A 17,894-nucleotide genomic window follows, 5' to 3' on the forward strand; every position below is an offset into this window, starting at 1 on the left:
TGATATTCTCCCAATCTGAGCAGGAGCATGTGAGCCATGTTAAAAAGGTTTTACAGAAATTGAAAGAAAACCAGCTGTTTGCTAAACTCGAAAAGAGTACTTTTCATGCCACCCAAGTTGGCTTTCTGGGTTTTGTGATTTTCTCCAGAAGGTATACATATGGATCCTAAAAAGGTAGAATCCTTGCTGCAATGGCCTAGCCCCAACTTTGTTAAGGAAGTACAATCTTTTATTGGCTTTGCCAACTTCTATAGGAGATTTATAGACCACTTCTCTGAGATTATTACCCCAGCACACGTCTGCTTCGCAAAGGAGCTAAATTTATATGGACACCTGCAGCAGAAGAAGCCTTTGTGAAACTTAAGGAGAGGTTTGCTACCTCCCCCATAGTGAGACATGCAGATAACTCCCAGCCTAATTATGTTGAGGCTGATGCATCCCAATATGCATTGGGAGGGGTATTGTCTGAGAGAGATCAACAAACTGGTTGTTCACATCTGGTTGCTTACTTTTCCAAAAAGCTTCTTCCGCCGAACAGAATTACACCATTGGAGAACGCGAGTTATTGGCCATCAAACTCGCCTTCCAAGAATGGAGACAATATTGTAAGGATCAGCACATACAATCACTATCTACTCTGATCACAGAAATCTGCAATTTTTTAGATCGGCTAGAGCTCTTACTCCGCGGCAAATAAGATGGGTTATGTTTTTTAGTGAATACGACTTTGTGATCACATATCGTCCTGGCCCCCAACACGGTAAAGCCGACGCATTATCTAGAATAGGTGCAGAAAGAAAGGTACATACAGAAGACTGTCCACCCATTATACCCTGTCATAAGATCATTGGGGTTGGCGATAAGGAAACCCCTTCCTTTCTAGACCGCCTAGTTGAGTCCTGTAACGTCATGTCTCCTACTGAATGGTTAAAGAAACCATTAAACACCATTTCTGATGGATTATACTACCATGACCCAGAGACTGTGGGTGCCCACTACTGACTTACAAGCACAGATCATTGGATGGTGTCACAGTAAGGTGATCATTGGATGGTGTCACAGTAATTCTTTGGCAGGACATCCAGGAGGAGAGAAAACCTTGCAAACCTGTCACAGGTGGTTCTGGTTGGAGGGAATGGCGAAAGACATCTCTACATTTGTAAGGTCATGCCCTGTTTGCGCTAGGCAAAAATCTTCTCACGTTGCACCTACTGGGTTGTTGAGGCCTACCCCAATTCCCTGACACTCCATTAGTATGTATTTCATAACCGATCTTCCTCGATCACAAGGGTACACCACTATATATGTGGTAGCGGACATGCTTACAAAGATGGCACATTTTATACCCCTAAAGAAGATACCATCTTCCAAGGAGTTAGTACAAGTTTTCATTGAACAGATAGTAGAGTTAAATGGTCTTCCTTCCGTTATTATATCTGACAGGGTTCCTCAGTTCGTGTCTAGATTCTGGCAAGGGACATGTAAAACCCTTGGTATTGATCACAGGCTATACACTGCCTATCATCCTCAAACTGATGGGCAAACAGAAAGAACGAATCAGACACTTGAACAATACGCTGTCTTCTTACCACTATCACTAGTGAGTGGGCAAAGGCTCTACCTTTGGCCGAATTCGCCTACAATAACACTTCACGCTCAGCCACTGGTATCTCACCCTTCTATTTCCTACATGCTCACCATCCTAGGTTTCTGCCTTGCTCATTACCTTCCCAGTTAGTAGAGATCCCTGCTGTCAACGAACACCACGAATCCCTTCACAAGATATGGCAAGCAGCCACACAAGAATTACAAAAAACCAAAAACACAATGAAGCAACAGGCCGACAAACTTCGCCAATCCGCTCCTGAATGTCATGTAGGTCATAACATGTGGTTATCTACCAGAAATCTGAAACTAGCAGGTCCTAGAACACTACAACCTAGGTATATAGGACCCTTTTCTATTACTAAAATAATAACCCCCGTTACCATGAAACTGAACCTCCCTGACAACCTTAGAATCCACCATGTCTTCCACACCTCATTTTTGAAAGCCTATATTCCCTCCTCGGAACCCCAGACACCTCCCTCTCCCATTGACATAGAAGCGGAATATGAGGTTAATTGCATCCTTGATTCCCGTAGATACAGAGGCAAACTACAATATCTAATAGATTGGGTGGGGTTTGCCCCTGAAGATAGATCTTGGGAACAGTGGCAGCTGGTGACAATTCAAAGTGGTGAGGTGTAAAAGTTTTAGATGAGTGCCCGGTGGCGAGTGAGCCTAGGGTACGAGCCTGACCGCTATAAGGGGGTCCTTGTCATCGTTTTTGTAATCCCTCCGACAACCCCCCAGAACTCAGCCAACCCGGCCTATCAGTATTCAGATGCTGATGCAGCCGCTGTGTAATATCTGAAAAACTCCGGGTGACAATGGCGAACATTGCACAGAGATGGTACCCTGAACACCGAAGCACACACAGTAATGGACAGGCACACAATGCATGCACATGCGAGGTATTTAGCCAGGGCGGGTAACAACAAAATAAATGGGGACTATTGACAGCCTGAAAACAAGTGACATATGCAGGGAAGAAGCCCCAAGACAAACTTTGTGACCCAAGAATACCAGCCACCATGGATGCATTGAGAAAGGAGTATGCATGCAAAATAAATGGCATATGAAGAGAGGTGTGCCTGAATAAACAAAAAAACATAATAAACACATTTATGAATGAAATAAATGAAGTTACCAAGCAGGAAAGAAACACAAAAATGCTAATTTAGAGTGTGAGACTCCATACCATTCCAGCTCCTGTCAGAACATTTCAATACAAGTGACATCACACAGCCGGGCCCTTACCAATGCTAAACATCCCAACATTAAAATACAATAATCTGCAAAAACCAGAATCTCTCAGTCAAACAATCCGTGTGACGACACCATGTTAATCTTTAAATAATTCTCTCTCTGGTATGTTAGATCAAGCCGCTGCGCACACGGTTGTGTAACTGTGGAGTGCGGTTTACATTCCACTCGCTCAAGAAACGGAGGTTCTCATACACTTAACTTCCTCACACCTGTGGCATCCACACCGTTCAGACAGCAGCTGCCATCCGCAGATGTCCACTTTTCTATTCCTAATCCCGTCGGAATCATGGTTCTCTCCGTGGTCTGCCGTTTACCTTTCACCAGTTTGCTGTTTGTCTGGAAACCACTGAAAAGGTCCGATTTTTAGACTCTCTTATAATTAGTCATATACCAGCACTAGCGTGCCAGAATTCATGTTTGCCATTTTTAACACTCTCTTACTTCAGCCTGGTTACACTCAATATGCTTATCATTCAAATGCATAAGCCTCCATCTCTAGATACATAGAAACATGAAATAAGAGCATTACTCACAAATGCTGTTCCGCAGAAGAAGTCTACAGAGGCTAGATAACAAAAAGCAACAAATGTACTCATATATACCTTGAACGGACTAGTGTGGATTATAGCTTTTGAACCTGGGCATATTTGTGCAACCCTCTCTGGGTCACAACATTCGCTCAGAGGTTACACTTAACCCCCTGCAACGCCCAGTCAACCGGTGCACAGCTGACACCTGCAGCCTCTAAAACCAGCAGATGGTACAACTCATCATTACTAGAGAAAAAAACGAATATAAATGTGAAAACAGAGCAGACAAGTAAGTGATGTGTACAGACAAAAAAGACGTCTTAATCAACTGCTTCCAAAAACAGCAGTTCACCTATAAAGCGAGAAGTGTGTTCTTTTTATCATAGAGGACGACCCTTTTAGTGATGCACGAAATACGAGTTATTTCTGTTCTATACGGAGGCATCTTAGAAACAAAATACTGCGCATTTAATGATTTCATATACTTAGTAAGTGAAATCATGAAATGCTCTGCCTTTCTTTACTACCATGCGTCCATTTACAACATACACACACAATATGTGTGTGTATGTTGTATATGGACGCATGGCAGAAACGAAAGGCCACGGACACTCTTTTGTGGAAGCATTGTAGAAATGAAAGACCAGGGACACTAGTTTTAAATAAATTACCTTCACCGCTCCTACAGCAGAAAAGAAAGACAGAACTGTTGGAGAATAAAAGCCTGTGGGAGGGCGGGTCGGATATACAGACGCGGAGGCTGAATATATTTTCCCAGGGAGAATATTTTATTATCAGGAAGCTCACTCTTTGATGTGACTGGATGTACTGGGGTAACGCTGTTCGTCGTCGTCTTCCTCTGAGCTGGAGCTCAATGGCGTCTGCCTAGCTTCTTCGGCCGTGGTTGGATCCTCCCGAAGGCTCATAAAAAGAGGAAACAGCGGGCCGTCCGTATCAGGGTTATTCAGTACATATAGGCGTTACTCTACCCGTCACCTCACCTGTGTTTCTTAGCCCGGGTTTTCTGCTTTCCGGAACAAATTTTCACCCCAGCTGATTCACTAAGGATAGGGTTGGAGAGTGGTGTGCTTTAGAACCCAATGTGTGCAGCTTCTGAGTTATAACACCAGAAGAAAAATAAAAGGGGGGGGGGAAGGGTGTGACAGGAAAAACCAGCGTGGTGAGGAAGGCTGAACGATGCTCAGGGGTAGAGGAAATGCCGGAATAATCATGACTGTGCTCAGGAAGGAAATATACGGGGTTGCAGGAATAATGGTGACGCACTCGATAAAATGAACTGATCCGTGCCCGGGGTACCGCCCGTACCCTTTCCACCCCGCTCCCTCTGTTCAGTCTCCTCTCTCCTCCCCACTCCCTGCCGGTCTTTCCCCTGGAGCCTCGTCACTCACCGGCCTCGCCGCAACTCTCCTGAGTTGCGGCCGCTCCACAGCCTCCTCCGGGGGACACCACCAGTCTTCGCTCCAGAACTCTTCCGGATCTTCCGATTCGGTTCCGCCTTCGTTCCCGACCTGGTCCGGCTCGCCGTCGTTCCGCTCCTCGTCTCTCTGCTTCGCCTCCCTCGTCCTTCGACTTCCTGCTCCTTCTCCGAACCGAGAGAGTACTTCACGGGTCAAGTCTCCTTTTAGTGGCTGATGAGTACAGCTTCCGGGGTTAGCCCCGCCTTCTTCCATCCTCTCGCCTGTCTGTGGGAAGAGACGAGAGGGGGGTGTGGTTGGCGGGTGTTCTGGAGTCTCGTTCCGGGGTTTCTATTCTCTATCCGGCGTTCGCATTCCCCGTACCACAGGTAAGGAAGGAGTTTTGCGTTGCGCCCCCGGCCCCACCCCCTCACATCCCCTTTCCCTTGCTGTCTTACTACTAGGGCCAGATTTTTGGGGTTATCTTGACAGGAAGTCCACATTCCCTTGTTCTGTTCCCTTACGATGTTTAGTCTGGAATCGATAGGGTTGTAAGGCTAGGAACCATCTCATCACCCTTTCGTTGTTACCCTTGTTTCTAGACAACCATTCCAAGGGGGCGTGGTCTGTGTATAGGGTGAATTCTCTTCCTTCGAGATAATATCTTAAGGTCTCTATCACCCATTTAATTGCCAGAACCTCTTTCTCTATCACGGCATATCTGCTCTCTCTCGGAAACAGTTTCCTGCTGATGTAGGTGATGGTTTTTTTTTCTCCCTGGTTAGATATCTGGGATAACACGGCTCCTATACCCTGGTCGGACGCATCAGTCTGTAAAACGAATGGAAGGTAATAATCCGGACTGACTAACACTGTGTCGGAGGTAAGGGATGTTTTTAAGGTTTCAAAAGCTTGCACAACCTCAGGGGATGGGTTTTTCAGTCTGAGTTCTGTGTTTACGGCCTTCTGCAGAAGGTTAGTGAGGGGGGCCGCTATGTGGGAAAAGTTGGGGATAAAGAGTCGGTAATAACCGAGTAACCCCAAAAAGGCCCGGAGATCCTTCTTTGTTAGGGGCAAAGGAATCTGGGAGATGGCAGACAATTTGTAGTCCTGGGGGTCTAATGACGCCTTCCCCCAATAAATACCCTAGGTATTTTACGGTTTGAGCCGCCAGATGGCTTTTGGCAGGAATGATTTTGAGGCCATAGGCTCCTAACGCCTGTATTACTTGTGATAATTGGGACATGTGTTGGGTCCAGGAATTGCTATAGATGACTATATCATCGATGTAGGCTCCAGCATACTCCTCATGGGGCCGTAAGATTAGGTCCATGGCTCTTTGGAAAGTAGCCGGGGCTCCGTGTAACCCGAAGGGCAACACTTTGAATTGAAACAGGCCATCGGGCGTGGAAAAAGCGTTTTTCTCCCTATCTTGTGGGCGTAGGGGTATTTGCCAATACCCTTTACAGAGATCAAGGGTGCTGATATATTGGGCTCGTCCTATCCTTTCGACCATCTCATCTACTCTGGGAAGAGGATAAGTGTCAAATTCGGATATTTTGTTCACTTCCCTGAAGTCAATACAAAAGCGTACCGAGCCGTCGGGCTTTGGCACTAGCACAATTGGGGAATTCCATTCACTTATGGACGGTTCGATAATGTCCATTTGTAACATCGTGTGGATCTCATCTTTAATGGTGTTTCGACGAGCCTCGGGTACCCTATAAGGTCTGAGACATACTTTTTTTCCTGGGGACGTCCTAATTGCATGTTCTACCAGGGATGTTCTCCCTGGGGACAGGGAGAAGTTATGTTGGAGGGGAAGGAGTACGGTGGTCAGTTCCGTTCTCAATTCAGGGTTTAAGGTGGAATCTATACACTGGACAAACAGCGGGGAAGGGTCTTCTACTCGGGCAATACCCACTGGTAAGGGGCCTTCCCATCTCTTTAGTAAATTAATATGGAAGACTTGGGACACGCCCCGTGTAGGATCTGTCTCTACGCGATAGGTCACTGGCGTCACTTTTGCGGTCACTTTGTACGGGCCTTGCCATTGCCCCAGTAGTTTGTGATCTGATGAAGCCATCATTAACAGTACCGAATCGCCTACATTAAAGGACCTTTCTTTTGCCCCTTTTTCATACTGTCTCTTTTGGTTTACCCGAGACGTCTCCAGGTTGTTGCGGACTATAGCTCGAATTTGACCTAGGCGGGTTCTCAGAGTGGATACATAATCCACTAATGGTTTGCTATTATCTGGTTCGGTCTCCCATTTTTCTTAGGCCATCTCCAGCAAGGTTCTTGGCTGGCGCCCGTACAGGAGCTCGAACAGGGAATATCCAGTGCTTTTCTGCACTTTGTGAGAGATATTCGGTCAGAGGAGTCTCTTGTATTTTGCATAGTTTTCACTGCCCTTGTATTCCTTCTGAGAGGGACCTGTTCTACTTACAAGGGAAGAGTGAAGTACACAGTGGTTAACTCTTCCCCTTCTCTCCCTCTGGGCAGTACTCTTACTTGGGAAGCAATCATATCTCATTTGGAGGCTGTGCTTTGGGAGTGTGGGGGATTCACTTTGCTCCTGTGGAAACCGCTGTCAGTCACGTTAGTGGGTGCTCGTAACCTAGCAATACGTGTGTGTTATTGTTAAGGAAAATGCTTCAAAGAAGTGACATCCAGTAGGCCAGTGATTCCCAAACTTTTGACTCCTGAGGACCCCCATTGAGTCACCACTGGAAGCCGGGGACCCCTAAGCAATTTGTAGGATTTAAATTTCAAACATTAAAACAGTAATTCGAAAAAATTTAACACACAAAACAAATACTCTCATTACTAATGATTTTAGGTGCATATTTACAAGCCCCTATCACCATGGGAACATCAATTTTTGAGACGTTCCCATGGCGATAGGGGCTTCGCCTTATTTACAAGGCAGCGTTAAGCCACTTAACGTGGCTTAACGCTGCCTTGTAAATAAGACCCCCTTTCACCCAATGCTTAGCGTGAAAGGGGTGGGCAGTGGGTGTTGCGGTGGGCGTTTCCCCTGCAACACCCATTGATTTTGACGTGGTCCCCTATTTACAAGGGCAACGTAAATGGGAGGCAGCGCCAAAGTTAAGACCAGGGAAAATGTGGTCTTAACTTGGCGAAACAAGGAGAAATGCTTCATTTCTCCTCGTTCTTGCAAAACGCCTTGGATTATTTATGTTCAGGAAGGTGACCCTTCCTGCACATCAACAATCTTTAAAAAATAATAATGACATTTTGTATTTTCCATATGTGCTGCATTAAGCAGCACACATAGAAGTGACAAAATGACATTTAAAGTTTTTTTTATGTGCAGGAAGGGGGTCCTTTCTGTACATAAACAATCTTCCCCTGTTAAGTGTAGCGCCAGCGCAAGGGAAACGCAGGGCTGCACCGTATTCTTTATTCTGCGTTTCTGAAGTGGCAGGGTGTGTTGTTAAGCCAAGGAGGCTAACGACACTCTCCGCCACTTCTGTTGTATTTTATATTGAAAGCATTTGCAAGAGGACGAAAAAAGTTAATGGGAAGGTTGGTGCTGCATCTCCGTGACTAACTTTTCAATGGTTGGTTTTATTTCGCAGTACGAGGCTCCTTCTAGGGCCAGACTGGAAATCCAAAGCAGCCCTGGCAAATGATTTCAGACCAGTCCCCATAAGGTGCACACCAAGTGCAGTGAGTGAGCCTGACCACTACAAAGGGGGCTTTGGGAGGCTCCCCCCCCCCCCCCCCCCAAAAACATTTAGGAAATAATGGTGCAGTCTACAACACATTTATCATTATATATTGAATTGTATTAGGTTTTAAAGAATAGTAAATGAAGACCTGACTATGCACCAGAATACGACACTCTTTCTGGAGGGTCTTCAATTATTCCCCCACTATCACCCTCCAACAGTGCTTCTCATCTCCCCATAGCCTCTCTGTCACCTGTATTTCATTTTTTATAGCATCACTCATACCATTGTAGGATGTCAGAGCACGTTACATCACACACATATAGAGACAGTAAATCATAAAAGGTAAATCAGTGTATAGAAAATGTTACATAAGGCAAAGGGGACTACAAGGTGTAGAATTCACATGTCATTCATACTGGTAGGCATTTTTAAAGAGTGCTTGGTCTGGAGAAGCACAAACTCGGGATTCAGAACATAACACAGTGGTTAGCATTGACTTTAACAAAAAAAAGGTATTTCCACCCAAATAAACCTTTTTAGCAGCATCAGGATAATGAAAGACTGGGAAAAACATAAGTCACTAACTTGTACCTTGCAGTTTGCAAGCAGCTGTTTGATGACAGTTTATAGGTCACTGTGCTAGATTACGATTGTCACTTATGAACTGCACAGTAACAAAAGAATCTCTCTGACAAAAGCATATAAAATACTGTTTTTTAAAATGCATGGTACACATTCTTTGCAGTAGGTATTTTAATCCTCTGCGCTACATAAGATAAGTCAAAGCTGCCACTGGACAAAACTCTCATCTCTCTCCAGCAGGGACATTAATCACTGGTGTTGTCTTGACACTTATTGTTCTTTGAGAACTGCTAATTAAACAAGATACTTTGCAGTGCTTTCAAAACTGCTGCCTGCGGACCCCCTAGGAATGTGTCTGGGACCCTTGGGGGTCCGCGGACCACAGTTTGGGAAACACTGCAGTAGGCGATGGTTTGCCCTGTACTGTGATATATACTAGTATAGGATCTAGACGATTTTCTTAGTACACAATGTCCTCAACGCGCTCGGTTACCGATTTATCTCCACAGACGTGGTCCCAGTGAGTGTGCTACTCACATCAGTTGTATATTATACTGTAGGTTCTATTTTGATAAAGTGCATTAAGCTCATCCGAAACCCTGTGCAAGTAATTGTCAGTGGTGAAGGAGTCATCAATAGTGTGATTAGAATATATTAGATTTGGTAAAAAGTGTCCGGGCTATGTTCTAAGTGAAAATGAATCCTGTACGAGTTCTGTCAGCAATTGTCTCCACAGTCATAGTTTGTCAGTATGATACACATATCTGTTGTATTATTCTGTATGTATTGTTATGATTATATACGTAAGGCTCATCAGACATGTCGTGTATATATAATTGTTAGTGATGTGAGAGTCATCTTAGTGTGATAAGTGCATATTAGATTAAGTTCACAAAAGTAAAGAAAAATATAAAAGAGATCTTAACTGTCAAAGATAGAGAACACCAGACAGTTTCTCAAAGTAGTATGTCATATGGAACACTATGATGATACAATATCAGTCCATATAAATGATCATGATACATACATTTTATTTTAAATTTCATGTTTTTAGCAATATATCCTCTGTCACATTTTAACAGTACATTTGCCAAATAACCAGAGGTGATTCAATTCACAGCGTGCTCTTTGACACATCTCATCAGTTCTTATTTTTTAGTCACCCAAGAAATAATGCAGCTAGCGGTCAATATTAAGATTCATTTCTACTGCTTTGAGATGCAAGATCCGGATAGCTTCCTGACGTCTCTAATGTAGTTCAAGGTTACCACCTCTCTCGTTTTGCTGTGCCATTTTTTTTTTTTTTTTCAAATCATTTTTATTGAAAAAAAGAAAATAGAAAAACAGCAAGTACATACATTAGCTAACATATGTAATCCCAATAAACAAAATAAATATATTGTACCTGAGATCCAGCAAATCCATAGGTGGTTCATACACCTCACAAACAGATATAGCGCAACAATCCTTGCAAAACATTATAATTAAATCAATAGATCAGATCATTAATTCAGATCATGAAGTCACATTAAACTGAGGAAAATTAGATCCAATAAAGCAAACTAATATTAATTCATGAAGCCACACGGAGCATACCATAGGGTCCGATTGTGCCATGCTGAATAAGCACCATTACTGCCAACACACTATTGCATATAAGTCACCGTCACGAAGGCCTATACTGAATTCTGCAGCATTCTTTATGACAAAATATCATCCTTCGTATCCTACGTATCCTTTAATCAAGGTGGATCAAATGAAAATGAAGACCCATCGAGAGAGTTCCAAAGCTTCCTGTGGGAAGCACGCCATGGTGAAGAATGCAGAGCTGGATTGTCAGCTCCTCTTAGAAAGGAGAGCCACTCCTGCCATACCCTGAATGAGACCTCAGAGGCGCTCTTCCATTTACACAACACTACCTTACAGGCCAGAGTGAGCAAGATATCTAACAACTGGCGATCATGGGCGTGATGGAGCTCCTGATCCAACGCACCCAATATAACATAGACAAACTCTCTCTTAGGTTTGATACCGAAAATATGTTCTATGCAGTCAAATACTTTTCCCCAGAATAATCCCAACGCGGAACAGCCAAAGAGCATATGAGCCAAGTCTCCTACAGCTGAATCACAGTTCCAACACAGAGGGTTATTTCTCAATTGGAGTTTAAAGAGCTGTTCTGGCGTCCAGTATGTCCTATTAATGATCATGTATTTGGTTTTGGCTAAGATTGGTGAGATCTTATTCGTTAAAGCAGTGGTATGTATCATATCCCAGTCAAATACTAAACCGGTAGAGTTGGATTCAGACTCCCACTTGAATTCATTCCTCCTGTGTGCCTTCCTTGGGGCAGGTAGAAGCAGCTTCTAAATTTTGGAGACAAAATGACCAGCCGCCAGAAACCGTGGAACATGGGTCTTAAGCCACGGATCGCACGGGTTGAGGGAGCGATTAGATAACTTTAAGTCGGCGCCAGGTTGTGTTTGGCCTGGAGCGCAGAGAACGGTAAAGGGTGCACCCCTTCGAACAAATCACTCACCAGATTAACTCCTTTCCTTGACCAATGCTCCCACTGAAGAGGTTTCCCTTCGATCTTAAATGAGGGATTATACCATAAAGACACCATAGTAGTTTTTTTTAAGGGCAATCCTGTTTTGTGAGTTTGGTCAAGCCTCAAAAGGGCCCTCCTTGTGTTCAATAAGATGTATTTGGAATGAGGGAAATGGGAGAGATCCATAGTAAGTATTGCTGTAAGAGGAGCTTTATCAATCAGGGATTTTTCAATATCTATCCACAATGGGGTATAATCCGAATCCGCAGCCAGCCACTGTGCACCCTGCTTACAGAGGAAGGCAGTCTGATAATTCCTGAAGTTAGGGAGACCCAGGCCACCCTTTTCCTTTGATAGCTGTAGCTTCCTCATTGATATCCTGAGTTTCTTCCCCTGCCACAGGAACTCGTGAAACAGCCTATCCACCTTTGTCAGGAAGACATCTGAAAAGGTCATTGGCAACATACTCGCCAGGTAGTTCACCAATGGGGTTACCATCATTTTCAAGTTTTCGGCCCTGCCCCACCATGAAAGATATTTCGGGGACCAACCTTCTAGTAATTTAGATATTTTCTTTAAAGTCAAGTTTTCATTAACACACAATGTTGTGATTAGGTCCTTGTCAAAATCCAGCCCCAAATACTTAAAGCAGCCCGGTTGCCAAGTCAAACCAGAGTCCCCCATAACCTCTCTATTCCCCAGATTATTTAACAATTTAACCTCCGTTTTATCTTTATTTAACTTATATCCAGACACCCTGGAGAATTCATCAATGGTGAACACGAGAGCCGGTATAGCCTCTTCAGCCCTTTCTGATACAACCAGGACATCGTCCGCATATGCGGTTAGCTTTATTATACAGTCTTCAAACGGAATTCCGGCAATACCCTCGCTAGCCCTCAGGTGATGGAGAAATGGCTCAATAGCTAATAAGAACAGTGAAGGGGAAAGGGGGCACCCCTTTCTGGTTCCTTGGTGCAACTGAAACGTGGAGGAGAACGAACCGCCCGCTCTAACTCTAGCAGAGGGCCAAGAATAGAGGAACATCACCTTCTTTGTAAAAAAATTGGCCCAGGTTAAATTTATTTAGTACCGCATTCAAATAGTTCCAATCGACTCTATCGAATGCCTTTTCGGCGTCAAGTGTGATTGCCACAGTGGGGGTAGATAACAATTTCGCTTTTTCGAGTACATGTGCTAGTGTTCTGGTGTTATCACTGGACAGTCCATTTTTTAGGAAGCCTGCCTGTGAAGGGTGTATTAATTTGGGTAGAACTTTCTGAAGTCGATTAGCTAGAATCATGGCTAGGAGATTACAATCAAGATTAATAAGTGAGATAGGCCTATAATTCTTTGGGAGCGTTGGATCTTTCCCTTCTTTTGGGAGAACAGCAATGATAGCTTCAGATAACGTTCCTTTCACCTCTCCAACAGCGCTGATTTCCTGAAAGAGGTGTAAGAGTGGTTGTGATATGAGTGAGGAGAAACACCTATAAAATCTAGCAGTGAACCCGTCCGGTCCGGGTGCCTTACCGCTTTTTAACGACTTAATAACCATCTCGACTTCCTGAATCGTGATGGGGCCATTAAGGTCTTCTCGATCAGCAGTAGAAAGGGAGGGAAGATTACACTCTTCTAAGTAGCCCTCAATTTTGGATTCTACCACTTCTGTATTTTTGGCATAGTCGCTCATAAAATTGTTTAAATACTTCTGCTATCTTGACCGGATCCGAGAGAGCCGCCCCCCATTGGTCCTGAATGGAATTTATCATATTTTTCTGCACCTTAAACTTAAGGTATGCGGCAAGGCTCTTCCCTGCCTAGTTTGAATTGTTTCCTCCTATTTAACCAGACCCCCGCTCTTTCACTTATTATTTTATTATACTCGTACTTCTTATTGGCTAGTTTGTTCAGGGTCTCCTCCCTCCTATCAAGCAGGTGTCTTTTCTCCAGTGTAGCGATCTCTCCCTACAGAGTTTCCAGTGCTTTATTGTGGTTCTTGTTTATGGCAGATTTTATTTTAATAACAACCCCTCTTATCGTACTCTTTAATGCTTCCCAACGTATCAAATCAGTAGTATCTCCCCTACTATTATGTTCTAAGTAGTCTCTAATGGCGGTCTCGATCGCTACCCTATGTTGCTCTTTTTCAAGGACCTCCTCATTGAACCACCAGATTGATTGGTGAGTGGATGATTTGACGTTGGAGATGGTCAGGGAAATACATGAGTGATCGGATAAAACCCTTGGTTCTATGGATGTTTCTTCTAGTCTGGGGATACCATTCTTCGTGATGAATAAATAGTCAATACGGGAGAATGAATCGTGCGGAGGTGAGTAAAAAGTATAATCTCTCCCATCAGGGTTCTGCAACCTCCAAGTGTCTACCAAGTGAAATCGGGTACATAGGTTAGTGAAAGCCTTATGAGATTTGTTGCTTCGAAAGGAACAACGGGAGTCTCTGTCCAGAACTGGGTCAGAAGGTAGGTTAAAGTCCCCTGCAAGTATGTGTATGGCTGAATCAGGGATAGTCTCGATCTGCTTGGACAGATCGAGACTATCCCTGATCACACGTGTTAGGAGCATAGACATTCGTAACATAGAATTCAGTATCCTCTTTAACCAACTTGGTTGTAACCCATCTCCCTTTACTGTCAGTAGTGGAGGAAAGCAAATCTACGTTAGATTTTTTTGCAATCAATGTCAAGACCCCATTCTTTTTTCGTATCGCCTCTGACCCTGCAAACTCAACAAAGAATTTATTCCTAAGTGTGTGAAACTGGTTAGCATTAAGTTTAGACTCCTGCAAAAGGACAATATCACCTTTTTGCCTACGTAGATAATCCAGGACTTTCTGGCGTTTAATGGGCTGATTGAGACCCTTGACATTGAGTGAGAGTATTTTCAAGTTGTTCACTCTTGTTATGCCCATTGGTGTATCTATTGTGGGTAGTGACATAGCGAATCAATAGTAGATCATGGTGAATCGGCTATCCAATGAGCTTATATGTACCAACACCGGTCTCACCCAAAATACCACAACGTTGAGATGAAGATAAGAACAACACCTGGTCTGAACCTGGTTAAGTAAAGCAAACATCGGTTTAAAGGTAGCAACAAAGGTGACGCAGTAAACCTTTCTATCAGGGCATTGGCAGTATGATTGGCATTGGCAGTATAATGATTCTGAACCTGGTATGCATGAGATCAGGACGACATAAACAAAGCAAAAGAAAAGTAATACAAACACTTACCCATCCCTACCCCTCTTCTCAACCCTCCCCTCACCCCTCAAACCACCCTCCCCACCCCGAAGTAAGGCATTAGACATGGTGACACGGAAAAAACAGTGTCCCTCCCATGGCCTTAAACCGTAACCATGTTGACATTTTGGGAGCTAACCCAACAATCAAAACAACTCAGAACCTGTGTATCCATTGAGCAATATAACTTCCTGTAAATGTGTTACAAGTATAGATGCAGCAGGACCTTCCTCTTGAAGGAGTTATTACCTTCACTGACCACAGTATCTATACCGCCTCACTGAAAAAAGAACCCTGCAGCAGGACAGATCACTTACCCGCCCCAAAAGAATCAGTTCAGGAGCCTCATATAAGCACAATACTGGATGCATCTCCAGAGTATACATAAACCAACAAGGGCAGCATCATAACGTTATGCATATGTTAGAAGTTGGAGTCTTGAATGGCTGAAAACCATGCATAAACCTAGCGTACTATCTAGCAGTTAGTAGTCGAACAAGGCCCAGAACACTTAAAATAGAGTCACTGCAGGCCCTTGTTCCAGGAACATAATACAAAAGTGCAGTAGGCTCCATCGACACATGACCTCAGGTGTCAGTTTAATCAGATGCAGAGACACTCAAAGAGAGACCTCATTTAGAGGAAGAAGCGGAGGCCGATGTTGACGTATCCATATGTAGTTCCTCAACTCCGTCCAGAAATTGTCTGAGCCTTTGTGGATCTGTGAAGATCTGTGGAGAGCCATTGACAGAGACACAAAACCTTGCAGGGCCTACAAAACCAAATTGGTGACCCAGCGACTTTAGCCTTGGGCGTAGAGCAAGAAAAGCTTTCCTCACGTCGACAGTTTCTTTACTATAATCCTGTGATATATAGATCTTACTTTATTTCCATAGGACGTGGTTATTTTTGCGCACAAAGGATAAAATTTGATCCACATGTTGGTACCGCATAGGTTTACAAACAATAGGCCTAGGACCTTTTTGACCCGGTGTGATCCTGCCCGGAACTCTGAGCCCTGTCGAATTCCAATGGGTGATGAAAGTTGAGGTTGGTTGCCTGTGAGAACCATGCCTCCAGGAATGGGACACAAGACTCGTAAGCATCTTCTGATCCTTCCGGTATCCCAAAGATACGTAGGTTCCCTCTTCGATTCCTGTCTTCCAACTCTGACAACTTCCTTGACATCTGTTCTGTAGATACATGCAGGTGTTTAAGAGAATTACAGGTTTTGTTCTCCGAATCTTCTAGACTGCTGATTCTCGATTCTGTTTCCGTGAGTCTGGCATTAGTATCGCGAATATCCTTCCAGATAGCTACGATTTCTTCCTTTGTGGACTTCGCGATCTCTCGTACTTCCTCGAGTTTGCTCAATATGATGTCCATCGTATCGGTCACATCTTTTTTGCCTTTAATAGGTGAGATCGGATTAGGAGGTTCAGCCTTAAGTCTCTTGAGGTTTTTTGTGTCTTTGTCCCCCATATTGATACAACTGCTAGGGGCGAGCACAGCCACTTGATTCGCCTACCAGGTAATCGTCCCAATAGCTCTTATGATGGCCAACTCAGCCCGTGATGAGGAGACTTCCAAAGGACCCAAGATATGCACAATGACCAGGGCACTATGACCGGATCACCCCTTATTATCGGTGGCGTGGTTTGATTCCATATAACTATAACTATAGAGTGGACACCGGTGATCTTCTTGTGGCGTATATGCTGCGCAGTTCCTTGTGGCCGACAAAACGTGGATGTGGCGTCTTTAATCTCGTTTCACCATGACCAGACCATCTTGCTCAGTGCAAGCATCTACTCCGCCATCCCTTTATTGCCAGCGACTCACAGCCTATCAAAACCAATTGCTGAACAAGCTGCTCATATGAAAAACATCGATGTCTACATTACCACCAATCATCCTGTCTTCATTAGAGCCGTCGTGTGAGTTAAATATGCATCATCGCATCGCGACGTGCGTTCCGCTCGTTATGGCTCGTTATGGCAGTATTCGCTGATTAGAGCCAGAGAGAGGTGAAATGTATCTCCCTCGAGGAAGCCCACTCTTGTATAGCACTATCACCGTTTACAAGTAGGTCTAGCTTCTAGCGTTGCCGAATTCAATTGACCTGAGACAAGAGTCTGACATCAACCGACCCTGTGGTTGCCATCTTGTGTAGGAACGTCTACAGACATCAGCTCAGCTCCCATCGTGAGGTAACGGTGCACCAACTTGCAATATTGATATTAAGGTTAACGCTCTGCCACACATCTCCGTGCTGCCTTCCGATCTCCTTTTGTTGTGAGACTTTGTGGTAACACATCAATTTCCGTCCTCGCTCACCGACAACCATGTAGGAGCCTCGGAGCCTCTCACATCCGCCATTTTACGACCTCCATTCATACATTTCAAGTATCATCCCCGTGTTGCCTTCCAATCTCCTTTTGTTGATATTAATGTTAACGATCTGTAACACACATCTCCGTGCTGCCTTCTGATCTCCTTTTGTTGTGAGTCTTTGTGGTAACACATCAATTTCGGTCCTCGCTCGCCGAGAACCATGTAGGAGCCTCGGAGCCTCTCACAACCGCCATTTTACGACCTCCATTCATCGGCAAACATGACAGCGGTGATAGGCATCCGCCTTGCGACCCAATCCTATTCACACTTCAGTGTGGCTCCCACCGTTCCGTCGGGGAGACCGCAGCAGCGTCAGCTCAGCCAGCACAGAGCTCAGCGGGGTCACACGGCTGTACAGCTGCACGGCTACACGGACCGCTCGTGGTCGATGCCGGTCTGGGCACTTGCTTGAAACGTGCCTTCGGGTACTCGTAGAGATCTCAGATTCACCCCTGAGGTGGACCTTAACCTCCGATCACCGGGATCACCATATTCGCCGCTCTGATGTTAGTCTGTACCTCCCAATTCACTCCGTGAGTTCATCGCCACGGGAGGAGCGATGCGCTATGCCGCCATTTTCTCCGGCG

At 44.5% G+C, this 17,894-nt stretch overlaps 1 protein-coding gene across 4 annotated transcripts in view; it reads left to right on the forward strand.

Moving 5' to 3' along the window:
* Positions 1-17,894, forward strand: part of XIAP (X-linked inhibitor of apoptosis) — a 380,737-nt gene that overhangs the window by 14,023 nt on the left and 348,820 nt on the right. Inside the window, exon 2 of one of the 4 annotated variants that reach the window (XM_085608129.1) lies at positions 5,602-5,699. The exons of the other annotated variants lie outside the window; for them this stretch is intronic. The gene's annotated coding sequence lies outside the window, so the exon portion shown is untranslated. The remainder of the gene's footprint in view (positions 1-5,601; positions 5,700-17,894) is intronic. 4 annotated transcript variants of the gene reach the window in all.

This window comes from Triturus cristatus, chromosome 5_2 (assembly GCF_964204655.1).
Source record: "Triturus cristatus chromosome 5_2, aTriCri1.1, whole genome shotgun sequence".
Taxonomy (NCBI): Eukaryota; Metazoa; Chordata; class Amphibia; order Caudata; family Salamandridae; genus Triturus; species Triturus cristatus.